This window comes from Phodopus roborovskii, unplaced genomic scaffold (genome assembly GCF_943737965.1).
Source record: "Phodopus roborovskii unplaced genomic scaffold, PHOROB, whole genome shotgun sequence".
In the NCBI taxonomy this organism is placed as follows: domain Eukaryota; kingdom Metazoa; phylum Chordata; class Mammalia; order Rodentia; family Cricetidae; genus Phodopus; species Phodopus roborovskii.
The window spans coordinates 31,981,831-31,994,772 of record NW_026126407.1 but is presented as its reverse complement, the minus strand read 5'-3'; the positions used below and the strand labels follow the sequence as shown (position 1 = coordinate 31,994,772).

General features: G+C 38.3%; 1 protein-coding gene across 2 annotated transcripts in view; it reads right to left on the bottom strand.

The window, feature by feature from the left end:
* Sgcd (sarcoglycan delta) overlaps positions 1-12,942 on the bottom strand; it is a 510,909-nt gene that overhangs the window by 332,206 nt on the left and 165,761 nt on the right. The gene's annotated exons all lie outside the window — the stretch shown is intronic.

The following is a 12,942-nucleotide window of genomic DNA, read 5'->3' as shown; positions in this document are numbered from 1 at the left end:
GGTCCCCTTATTTGATGCAACCGTCTTTACTGGTGTGTGTATAAGACACCCATACATGTCTTTGAAAGGAAGGATGCCCCGAAAGCCATTTTTAAAAGAACTCTTAGAATCCCAACTGTGTTTTGAAGGAGATATTCAGAGGGTCACCAAAGTTCTGGGGTACAATGTAGAATTAGTCTGAGCTAATAAATTAACCCCAATACCACATAGGTGTACCATAAAAATTATTACTCAGGCAATTTACTTTAAGTGTTAAAAACAAGAAGGCTCAAAAAAAGGGGGGGGCTCAAATGCAACAAATTTGCCTGTAATAGCTGACACTTAGACCTTTTCTCTGTTCAAAGTTAAAAAGAGTCTTGTAGACAGAACTCCAGATGACTACTAAAACTTCAACAAGAACAGTGACTATACCCTTCTCTAGTGTGTGTTAATTTCCACTGCACTTGCATTGCCAGCCAAAGACTAATTCTGTACTATGACTGTGATTCTACCACTAAGCTCCTGATTAACTCTCCTATAGATCACAGAATATTGTGGGGAATAGGGCCACAACAGAGCCATCACTCACTGGTAATTTTACAAATGAAGATCTACCAGAAGTAGAAAGAATGCTCTGGAAGCCTGAAGGAAATGAGACTATATTTTCCATTTAATCATTCTATAAAGTAAGGAAAACGTTTACAGAGTCTTAGAGTCAAATTTATGAGGTCCTTGATTTCAATGTTCTAATTTTCTAAAACATCTGAGTGAGGGTTAAAGACATTAACCCTCTTTAGCTCACTATAAGACTTCTGGGACATCAGGAAGATGAGTGACATAAGACTCTTGGCATATGAATCTTGCAGTTCTGATTAAAGGGATATATGGAAGAAAGTGCTGAGAAACTAATGACACTGTCATCTCACTTCTGCTGTTCCTCTGTGAGTCACCACAACCAAGAGTATTACTGTTTATTTAGGCATAAAATGATCATTTGTTGGAAAAACAATGCTCAATAAACTTATGAGAGTGAAGAACTGATATCAAGATTTTTTTCAATACATAGTTGTAAGCTGACAGAAGACAGTGATGACTTTGAAGAGAAATTCTCAGTTATGAGCATACACATCAGAGTCAGTTGTATTATTTTTAAAGGCATCTGTTTAAGTAACAATAACATATTTTGTACTCAGTAACCAGTAACACCATAGGCTAACCTATAAGGAACAAGCCTGAATTCAGTGATTTTTTTTGTTCAATCATAGGGTTAATAGTTAAATATTTTGCTGTATGGTTTAATGGTCTTCTCTGATTGGTACAGGGTCTTTTATTCCCACCATACCCCAATTTCTTCAGTTTCCAACTCTGTAAAATGAATCAAGAGCAGGAAAGGCAGGGAAGAAATTCCTGGGCAAGATTATAGTGGAAGGATTTACCAGGCAAACATAAGGTACTACTGTCACTCATATGAGTAACCCTGTATCATGTGGGAACTCATATAGGCTGAGGATATTTGTTTCTCATCAACAATCTAAATATATTTAATTGCTAAAAAAACAAACAAACAAACAAACAAAAAGAAACAAACAGGAAAGACAAACTGAAATCTGTCTTCTTATTCCTTCTTAGAAAAATAATTACGATCCAATGACTGAAGTTGAAGTTCAAAGTCCTCACTGGGACAAGCTCCTTTGAACAATCTGGAAAAGGCCCCAATACTGTGAGAACACAATCAAATATTTCTATGGAGCTGAACATTGTGGATTCTGTCAATGGAATTCATTAGACACTGCCTTTCTCTACTCTGGTTTCACTTTACATTGGGGCTTTAGGGGACTTACAGGTACCTTGGAGATCAATTAAGAGGAAACTGAACTAAGTGCAAACAGATGGGGGTGGTATGGAATATATTTGCATAGCTTGCAGCATCCATACAGGTACATCACCAATGGCTCTACTGCTGTTGGAGTGTGGTTCAGGGACGTTTCTTTCAACCCATGGCATCAAGTCATTGAACATGGGGACATGCCAGTATTGGACCAAAAGGACACACTGTGGGTAAAGTGAACCACAGTGGGCAGCCCCATAAATATGCAGAGAGTAAAGAAGAGGTATGCCAGAATCAACAGGAAATTTTCATGTGAGTTAAAATTTAAATCTACAGCTCAATTTTCATGGATGGATACCTAGTCAAAACAAAAATTCTCTACTCTCATGAAAATACTCAATTTGCTCCATATGTTCACAAATACTCTATTTTTCTTTTTTTTTTCAGAAAACAGAATTAATTAGAACACTAGTCTCTACAGGTTATATACAATAGATGGTCTTATGTAGAATTGTAAGCTTTGCACAGCACAACCTCAATAATTAAAATTTCCTGTCAAAACTGTCATGGGAAACAATTATCTTCCTACTATCTATATGCAAAATTCCAGTGGTAAACAGTTGTCAAATAAAAGGCATTTGAAAACTATGTGACCAGAAACTGTACTATTTATATGGTACAGTTGATTATAAATAATTCTATTTTAGTTTTTATAATATTGTCTTTTAGAAACCAATGATTTATTTTATTTTATAAATCTAATTACGTATTAATGTCTAACATAAGTTTTTTCTAAGTTTATGGTTTATTTTTTCTAGAAAAGAAGCCACTAAACAGTTTATTTAAGCATCTACCCTCACAAATCTAAGGTCTTCCCACAGCCTCATTCCTAAAGCACCCCACACAGAGGCCAAGGCAGACCCATAGACAAGGCTGTGAACCCAGAGGAGGGGCAGTATAAAGTCCCACTGGATGAAGCTCCTATGCTTGAGGATACCTAAGAGTGTGTGAAATACAAGATATTTTAATTCTGGAGTTCTGGGGTGCCTCATGAATCGGTGTGTTTAGAAAGCCTCAAACTGATGTGGCAGTGAATGAGGCATAAATCAAGGCCGGACATAGAAACATATTCTAGGCTCCCATTGTCTCCACTGCTTCCCTCTGAGTAAACATCTTCCTCTCTTCACTACCATAATCCTGTACATTGTTGAGGCATTTTGTCCTTGAAGCTTTCTTTCTAGCACCCTAGTCCAGAATTTTATTAATTTTAAAATCTATTTTTAAATGAATGTGACTATTTTATTGCCATCTCAATTTCATTTGTTGTTAAAGCAACAGGTAAATTTATAACAGTTTTACTGGTGCCTAACTACTTAACAGATCATCTCCTACTCAATTTCCATATAGAAATAAAAATCTAGCAGTATAGCCATTGTTATCAGGGATTATTATTTACTAGGTATAATAGAAACAAGCAATAGAGTTAATAGAACCAAGGGAAAGAGTCTGAATAACAGTAAATTTAATCATAAGTTCTTCATCGTCTCCTCTGTTTTCTATTTGTTTTCCTATTCTCATTAACGCCCAGGCTTTTCATATCTTTGTTTAGCTGTGACAATTTCATCTACTGAAATGGTCTATTAGAAACATCCATCTTCAAATTACATTAGACTTTTCTTATTGCTCATTTTTCTTGGACCTTGATGTTTTGGGCTGTGCCAACTTCCCTTCCCGACTGGCTTTCATTTCTGTTTCTCCTTCCTCTCTTTCTCCTTTGCATTCATGAAAGTGTGGGCTCAGAGTCTACTCTATTCATCTCTGATTACTGTCTTTCCTAGATCTCTTCTCTGCTTCTTCCAAGATCAGGTTATAACTCAATGTTCTTATTTCCCTTAGAGACAAACACCCAATGTTATCTGCTCATTTTGTACCTCTATGAAGATAAAATTGTTTCACCTTCTAACTGGAGTTTCTACATCAAATTTATCTATGAAAATACTGTTTATCAACTTGTCTACTCATCAGATAGTTCTAGAATGCCGATCAGATTTCATAAATGCTACTGTATTCTAAAGATATGATCAGAAGGAAAGTCACTCTGCTTTCATGAAACTTACAGTCAGAATAGTGGAGGGACACTACAGATATATAAGGACATGAAAGAGATAATGTTAAGTGCCTATAACATACAACTACTGTATGGAAATATTGTGCAAAAAATCACTTTATAAAGACTTTATAATGACTAACAAATAACTCAATCAAGATGTATTGTCTGAGCTAAGACTTGGTGGATAATCAGGGAAAAGTGCAAGTAGGACTAAGAAGCATCCTAGGCAGTGAGAGAGGGAGAGCACAGGGAGTACTCTGATGCATAGGCAGCCACAGGTCTGGCTTGAGACAGGTAAGGCAGAAATAGGCTTTGGATGGGATTAAAACAGTGGCTGAAGACAGAGGAGGCTGGGCCATAGAGACCCTAGTGAGAAGTTTGGGCATTACTGAAAAGGTGATGAAGCACCACAGCAGTATATGAAATCCAATCCAATCCACAACCTTGCAAAGTTTATAACAGTGTCTATAATAATGATAAGACCCCAACTAACAATCTGAGCAACAGTGGAAAGGCTACCTTAAATGCTTTCCCTGAAAATGAGATTGATAACTAACTTATGTGCCATCATGGAACCCTTATCTAGTAGCTGAAGGAAACAGAGGCAGATACCCACATCTAAACACTGAGCTGAAATCCTGGAATCCAGTTGCAGAGAAGGAGGAGTGATAAGAAAATGGGGTCAAGACCAGGCTACAGAAACCCCCAGAGACCTGACCTGAACAAGGGAGAGCTCATGGACGCCCCCAGACTGATAGCTGGGAAAGCAGCAATGGGCTGACTCAGATCCCCTGAATGTGGGTTTCAGTTAAAAGCCTGGGCAGTCTAAGGGACCTCTGATAGTGGAACCAGGATGTATCCCTGGTGCACAAAAGGACTTTGGGAGCACATTCCCCATGGAGGGATACTCTCTTAGCCTAGAGGCAGGAGGGAGGGCCTAGTCCCTACTCCAAATGACTTGACAGATTTTGATGATCCCTCCTGGAAGACATCATCCATTCTGTGGAGTGGGGGGGTGGATGTGAGGGTGTCAGGGGGCATGGGATGGAGAGAGGGAGGGAGAAGGAACTGGGATCAATATGTAAAATAAGAAAAATAAAAAGGTTAAAAAAACTAAAAACCCAGGAAAACAGAAAAAACATAAGATAGTCATTGCTTGATGGTGATTAACAAATTTTTCTCTACCTTATACAATAATCATATATCTAATAACTCCACAAAGGTGAATAATCCAGACAAACAAATTTTACCCAGCCAAATATGCTTCTTAGGACATTTTCGTACATATATGGGGAGATTTTAAATAAAACTTCTTTTGAACTAACAGTGTCTTCTAGACATGACAGGACCACAATACTCACAAACTAACCAGCACCTGTGGCTGTCTTCACAAGATTTCATAAGATCTGCACAATTAACATTCCAGTATGGAAGTGGATGGGATTATGAGCCCCTTCCTCCAACTGAGGAGATAGTGACAGTTCATGACTAGGAGAGGTAGAGGTACATTTTGTTTCTTTCTTTTTTGTTTTTGTTTTTCAAGACATGGTTTTTCTGTCTGTGCCATGGCTTTTCTGGAACTTGCTTTGTATAGCATACTGGCCTCAAACTCAGATATTCACCTGCCTCCCAAGAGTTGTGGTTAAAGGTGGGTGCCACCGATGAATCAGTTTTCTTGATGGGTATAGCTTGTACATCAACCACACTCTAGTGGATAGCCCACATATACACATATGTGAGCAGCACAAAATGGGCTCAATGGGTTATTAAAAAGAAGGGAATTAACTTGGGAGGTGGAGTGTGATCTTGGAGGATTTAGGAAAGACGTCTAGGTTGAATATGATCAGAATACACTGTATGTATGTATGTATGCATTATGAAATTCTCAATGAATATTTAAGACAAGGAATCACAAACCAGTAGTATTCCCATCAGTATTATGTGTATTTGTGAACACAGGATCACCTCTCCTAAGAATTTAAAACTTTCCCAATAGCCTCACAAATGTGTTATATGGCAGGTCTTTTCAATAAACGAAACCCTGAAAGTCACAGCAGTGTTAAGTAGAGCATACCCTCTAACTGTAAGCCAACGAACAACTCTCAAAGGACAAGGGAGGAAAACATACACAGACTTTGGCTTTCTAAAGCACAATTGTGCTTGTGCCAGAAAGGCTTAAATCCAAAACATTTCACCACACTTTCACAAGGTTATTTTCAGGATTCACCTGTTCACAAACAAATGCAGTAGACTTAAACATAATCTAATTCTCAAATATAAAGTACAATAGAGTTATGTTTCTGAGGGAATGAATATAACAAACTTTCCCTCACTTTACCATTAGATAGGCATACATAGCCAATGATTAATGTTATAACAACTCATAATTTTTATACTAGGTGACTGGATATATGTAGAACTAAAAAGGTTAAATCACAAACATGTAAACAACTAAAATAAACAAATGAGAAAATGAGATAAACTGATGGTTTTAAGAAAATGAAGTACAAATGACCATTAAATATGTGAAATTCTTTTCAAAAGCTTTAGGCATCAGAGAAACAAAAATCAAAAACTACATTGAGATTCCACTTCACCCCAGTCTGAATTGTTATCAATACAAACCACTAACTACAAATGCTTTCGAGGATGTGAGAGAATGGAACACTTATGCAAGGCTTATGGGAATGCGCATTTGTCTAACCTTTGAGTAAACCAGTATGGATATTCCTCCAAAAACTACAGATATACTTATTATAATATCCAGCTGTGCAAAGGGCCTAAATCAGCATACCACAGAAATTCCTGCATATTCATGTTTATTATGACACTACCCACAGAGACAAGTTATGCAATCATCCTAGGTATTGCTCAGCAAAGATTGGATAAAGAAAATATAAGGACTAGTATAGTCTGGGCCAACCTCAGTAGTTAGATACTGCAGCCATTGTCCCTCTCACAGGGATGGGTGCACTTCTATAATGAGATTCACATCCATCCAGATAGAGAGCAAGCCCAGGTGAAAGTTTGGTCATGTTACTGTTGATGATCCTTCCTAAATATGGTTAGTACCAAGGAATTCCTTAGGAAAAATCCTATATTGTGTATCTTACAAGCTTTCATTGGTAGATAGAGGATTCTGGGTAGTTCTTAGGCAAAAAACACAGGTGATATGCTTGGAAGGGTTTACATATGGTGCTCTATTATCAGCAGAAGCCAGTTAATGTTTTAGTTCCAACCAAATTACTTGGAAAACATTCTTTCCTCCCAAGTATAAGAGTTATCTTTAGTACACTTACAAGGTGTGACTTGTAATTTGTAAATGTAAGAATACATTAGGCTTTGAGTGATGGCATTTTAAAAAATAAATTAATTTTAAAGGTATATTGATGTGATCAAGGTTCCAGGCATTTTCTTATTTTATTTATTTATTTATTTATTTATTTATTTATTTATTTATTTATACTGTAGTCATGCAAAATGTGATGGGCCTCAGTTAACTCTACTAATCACAGGTGGTTCAAGACAATGGCATTGGCTGGCAGTTAACCTGTTAATGGCGTTTGACTCTGCTGACCTCCATACTTCTCAGTATCTTCTCCTATAAGGGAGGGTATAGATGTAGGTTGAAGGATATGCTCAAAATACAATATCTGCTTTGATATAGTTCTTTCTTTGGCAGTACTGGAAACGGAACCTAGGATATTATGCATAGTGAAATAAACTCTCTCTCTCACTGGTCTACAGCCACAGTCTTTTGAAAAATTAGAAAAAAAAATGTCAGGGTGCAAAATGAGTACAGTTCTGTGTAGTTATATTCTATTCATGGAAACACATGAGGCAAAACACAGCTCTTGCCTTCAGTAATGTCCCTTTTCCTAGGAATAAATGCCCCAAAACTAAAAGCAAACTCAGTTTCTAACCACATTGTGCACCAGTCACTACAGGCAGATTCTGGAGCACACAGGTCCTCAGAAGGATGAAAATGATCCATCTGTGCTTTCATCTATCTCCTAATTTGAGGAGAGAGGCACAGCACAAATTACTCAAGCCATTTGAAACTGTTAAGAATTAGAATCTGCTACCAGGAAGGATGCACCAAGGGTCCCCTCATAAGAACAGAGGCAACCAACCAACTCTGGTCACAGAAAGGCCGCCTGATAGAGGGACAATTGAGGTGAGAACAGGAGAGAAGCAGGTTTCTAAAGAGGTCACAGCAAATTTTATATGGCTGAATGGCACGTTCAAGCCTGGGCAAGAGTGAGCTCAGAAAAAATGAAAGCACTAAGCCTGTAGGAAAGGGCTAGATGCCAGCATATGAACCTCATGCCCATTATGGAGCTAGGGGAAAATGCAGAAAAAAACAAACTACCGCATTATCTTATTTGGTGATGAGTGTGATGCCAATCAAGAGAGGTGGGATGTTTGGGTGATGCCTCATGTCAAAATGTCTGGTAACATGAAAAATCAAACCCACATCACATAATTGTACAACTCCTGATAAGTTTTTATAAACAGCAAGTAGAAGTTCCTGTACAGGCTCATTATAGTTTTCCGAGCCTATTGTGGCATATGAATGAACCATTTTCGATTATCTTGGCATGTGTTGATTTTGCACTTTCTGATTGAAAACTGTTGACTGTTAAGGATTGTTTTCTTTCAGCCAGACAAACATTAGTCTTGGATTGTTAATATCTGGCACAACTTTGGAAAATCATAACAAATTCATTGCTTTGAGACTTGATGTAATAATCAACTTTTTTTTTCTCTCATAAAATTCATCCATGAAAGTCAATGACTGTTTACTGATTAAGAATGACGTTTTCATTTAAAATGAACATTGTGTGTAATTTAAAAGTCAGGAATTTTACATTTAACTTCCAAAGAGTTGGAATATTTAAATCCTAAGAAACTAATTGAAAATTAGACAGATATGTGTGTTTAAAAGAGTAGACACTTAAGAATACCTCATCTAACTTTTAACCTATCTCCCTTAGGGTAACTACTGTACTAGAATTAAAAATAAATCATTCCAGAAGTGGTCAATACATAGATCTTATTCAGTAAACTTGTTCAAAGCATACACACACACACACACACACACACACACACACACACACACACACACCTAAATTTGCCTTTTATGCTAATAAAAGCTAATTTCACAGATGCTTCTAAATTTAAGTTGTCCCACTTACCTAAGCAACAAAAAAATAAACAGGAATCTATTTACTTATTTAAGATATTTGAGTCTGAATTTCAGATAGCCCAGGCTATTCTTTAATCCTCCCTCCCTATGTTGACAAGTCTAGTCCTGATATCCTGATCTTCCTGAGAACTTCAGTTATAAGTTCAATCATAGTACTTCCTTTAAAAATGCTATCTTTAAACAGCTAAAGCATTTAAGATTGTATGGATTCAGTATGGATTCAATATATATTGAATCCATATATATATATATATACACATATATATATTCATATTCAATATATTCAATACATATACATATTATATATATATAATCCATATATATATATATATATATACACACATATATATGATTGGTTCTTTAGATATGAAAACTGAGACTATGCTGCATTAAGTTTCTCTCTCTTCTGTTTGTTCAAACCAATACTTGGCAGTTTCTACACTGTGCAGACACCAGACAACCAGGCTGACTCAGAAACTCTTGCAGAACTTGTTGTCTTTAGTGGAGGAAACAAAGAAAGGGCTGTGGTTAATATTGACCATCAACTTGATTTGATTGAGAAGCTCTTAACAGATGAGTAAAACACAATTTTTGGTGTGTCTGTGGAAACTTATTTCCAGAAATAACATAATTGGTGAACATAATTGGAAACATAATTGGTGAAGCCCCACCCTGAATGTGGGCAGCAGCAGCTTATCCACCAGAAAGAGGGGAGACAGATATTATCCCTGCTTCCTTTTTTTTTTTTTTTGTGCCATTCTCCTATGTCACCCCCTCCTGCCACCATGACAGAAACCTCTACCTGCTTGAGACCAAGTAAATCTTGCCTGGAACTCTGCCACAGCAGAAAGTCTAATATGCAAATAAACATGTAGTTCATCTATGTATCCTTGGCTATCAACCTCATGAAGGAAAAAGTGAAGCAGCAGCAGCAGGTTGACCTTTGGGGATTGGACTCTGCTTATGTTAGAGGGTGATAGATGGGTTGGAGCAAAAAACAAGAATGAGCAAGTTAATGAGCAGAAGGGCATGGAGCAAGTTAATGAGCAGAAGGACATGGCAGGACACCCATGGAGAAAAGAGAACCATCAAGTGTGGAGCAAGGTCTTGGGGTGGGTTCACTAGATATGGAAGGCCATGGAGAAACTGAAAACAAGTGTAGGTACAGGCTGCTAAGAGGCTGTGCAGGCTCACACAAGCTGTAGTCAACTCAGCTGTGGTACCGATTGCAACAGCAAGCCACCCCTACAGAAACAGTATGTGAGGCAATCTGCTGTCAGAGATGAGCTATGGACCCCTCTCTGGTCCATAGGTGAAGATATAGGGAGGGGGGGACAAGACTTTCTGTGTGTGGAAACAGTTGGGAAAACACAGCTAATGGACCACTCTACTGCTGGGACAGGGCAGGAGAAAGCCAAGGGTCCAAGAGCACATAAGGGTTCTGGCAAAGCGTCATGGAGAATGAGAATGCCATTTCCCAGAGGATAAGCATGAGGAAGCAGGGACTCATGGGCAGAAGGTATATGTCATACACAAGGAAAGAGACGTAGGCAGTTACATAAACACAGAAATGAACATAGACTCTCCAAAGGGCTGGTCATAGAGTCACCTGGAAACAGCACTGAAATTTAGGCAGGAAACCTACTGCAGACACAAACAGTTAAGTTTTTAGCATATGCATATTAAATAGTAAGAACAGACAACTTGCATATAAGTGTGTACTTTCTTTTAATGAACCAGAAGATGGCTGAGTATCATCATGTACATCAATTCTCACCATTCTAGAGAGCGGAAGTGTGAAATGCCACTGACATTGCTTTATTTAGACAGAAAGGTATCTGTGATACACACATATACATTCGTACTAGTCACTATCAGACATATATATGTGTCCATTCCTGACAGTTACTGAGAGGTTAATAATCTTAAAGCCATTTCATCAATAAAGAAATAATGGACCAAAAGAATGAAGGAATATTCCCAAGAAGCCCCAGTAGGACTTAGTAAGGTATGGGACATGCAGAGTAAGTGAGTGAATACAAAGCAAGGCACTAAGAATTACCATGGATGTGTGCAGAATGCATTTAAATGTTTATAAACATTTCCACCACCTGCCAAGTCCAGGTTTTGCTTCAGGTCCTTTTGTGGCTCTCTTCCTTATGTTTGAACTACATCCATAAGCAAACATAAAGGACCCTCCATGGCCGTGAGGCAGTAAGAAGTAGTGATGGAGGAGACAGATAGCCAACACAGAAACATTTATAGTTTGTGTGTGTTAGGGAATGAATGATTTGGAGGAAAGATCAAGGGATAGTTTCACAAATGTATTTGAGCAAAGATTTTAAAGAATCCCAAGAATTATTGGAGATTTGGTTTTATAAAGAACTGAGACTTCTTCTAAATGTAATACTTGGTATTACAGATTGAGGACTAGAGATGAATGTGTGAGAACAGTTTTGAACAGAAGTCATCAAAAAGCCTGACTGCAGGTTTAATTCTGTCATCTGTATAAGCAAAGGAAGTTATGTCCATCTATCATGGCCACTGTCTGGCGAATCTTTTCAGCTCACCAGGCACCCAGCACTGCCCTTGGCCAGCACTTTCTAAATCCTCATAGATGTTTCTGACAAAGACCAGAGGAGGACAATCCCAGCTGAGCTCTCAAAACTTTTCCATGGCTCAAGAACCAGCTGCACCATAAGGTAAAGATGAGCCTGACACACACTTCAGGTCAGAGAGTGATCTGAAGCTTGAAGGGTTTGTGGAAAATATGAAGTCCCCATCCTTCCCCGTAATGAGAAAAAGTTCTTTCTAGGATGGGCGGCAGTTGCCACTGGGGTGTACAGGCACTTAATCAAGGTCATGGAGTAGTTAGTAATAAAAGTTAGCTAAAAAAAGGAACAGTAAGTTTCCCAGAAATTCCAGGCCTCAGTCTTTCCCATTTAAACTCTTGTTTCCTTTCCCTGCACTTAAGCAATTACACACACACACACACACACACACACACACACACCTGGTACTCAGAGATGCAGCATGACAAAACTTCCAGCTGCTTAATGTAAAACACTATAAATTATAGCCATTACTTACATATGCTCTGATATGCTTTAGAAACTTCTAGACATTTAGCTTTCTTTAATTTTTATTTATTCTTCTCTCACACCATCTTGACTGCAGCTTCCCCTTCCTAGACTCCTCCAAGTTTCCTTCACCCCATGCTGGTCTCCCAGAAAAGAGCAGTCCCCACAGAGACATCAACCAAACAAGGCAAAACAAGAGGCAACCCAGTAGGAGAAAAAGGGTTCCATGCAAAGAGTCAGAGATATCCCCACTCCTACTTTCTAGAGTCTTCCTCAAACACTAAGCCTACTACCAAAACACCAAGCCAAAACCATAACTTATATGTACAGAGTCTAGGTTAGACCCATGCAGGTTCTGTGATAGCCACTTCAGTGTCTGGGAGTAACTATGAGCCCTGCTTAGTTGATTTCCTGAGCGAGCTCTCCCAGTGTCTATGAATATAGCTCAGCCTGAACTCAAATTAATGGCAATCCTCTAGCCTCATGTCATGATATTTAGATGTTTTACTGAATGGATTTAACCTTTAGAGCACATGATTACTAGGATCTGAGTTAGACGTGCAAAGCAACAGAAAACCTGAGAGGTTTAGTAATCTTCCCAAAGTCACTCAGCCCATTTAGACAGTAAGGAAGGCAGCTGTGTTCACCACTATACCACCAATGCAGTTTAAGGGACTCCTAACAGTGGGAGCAGGAGCTGGCTTTGACTCTTCACTGCTTTCGGGGCCCTTTTCCT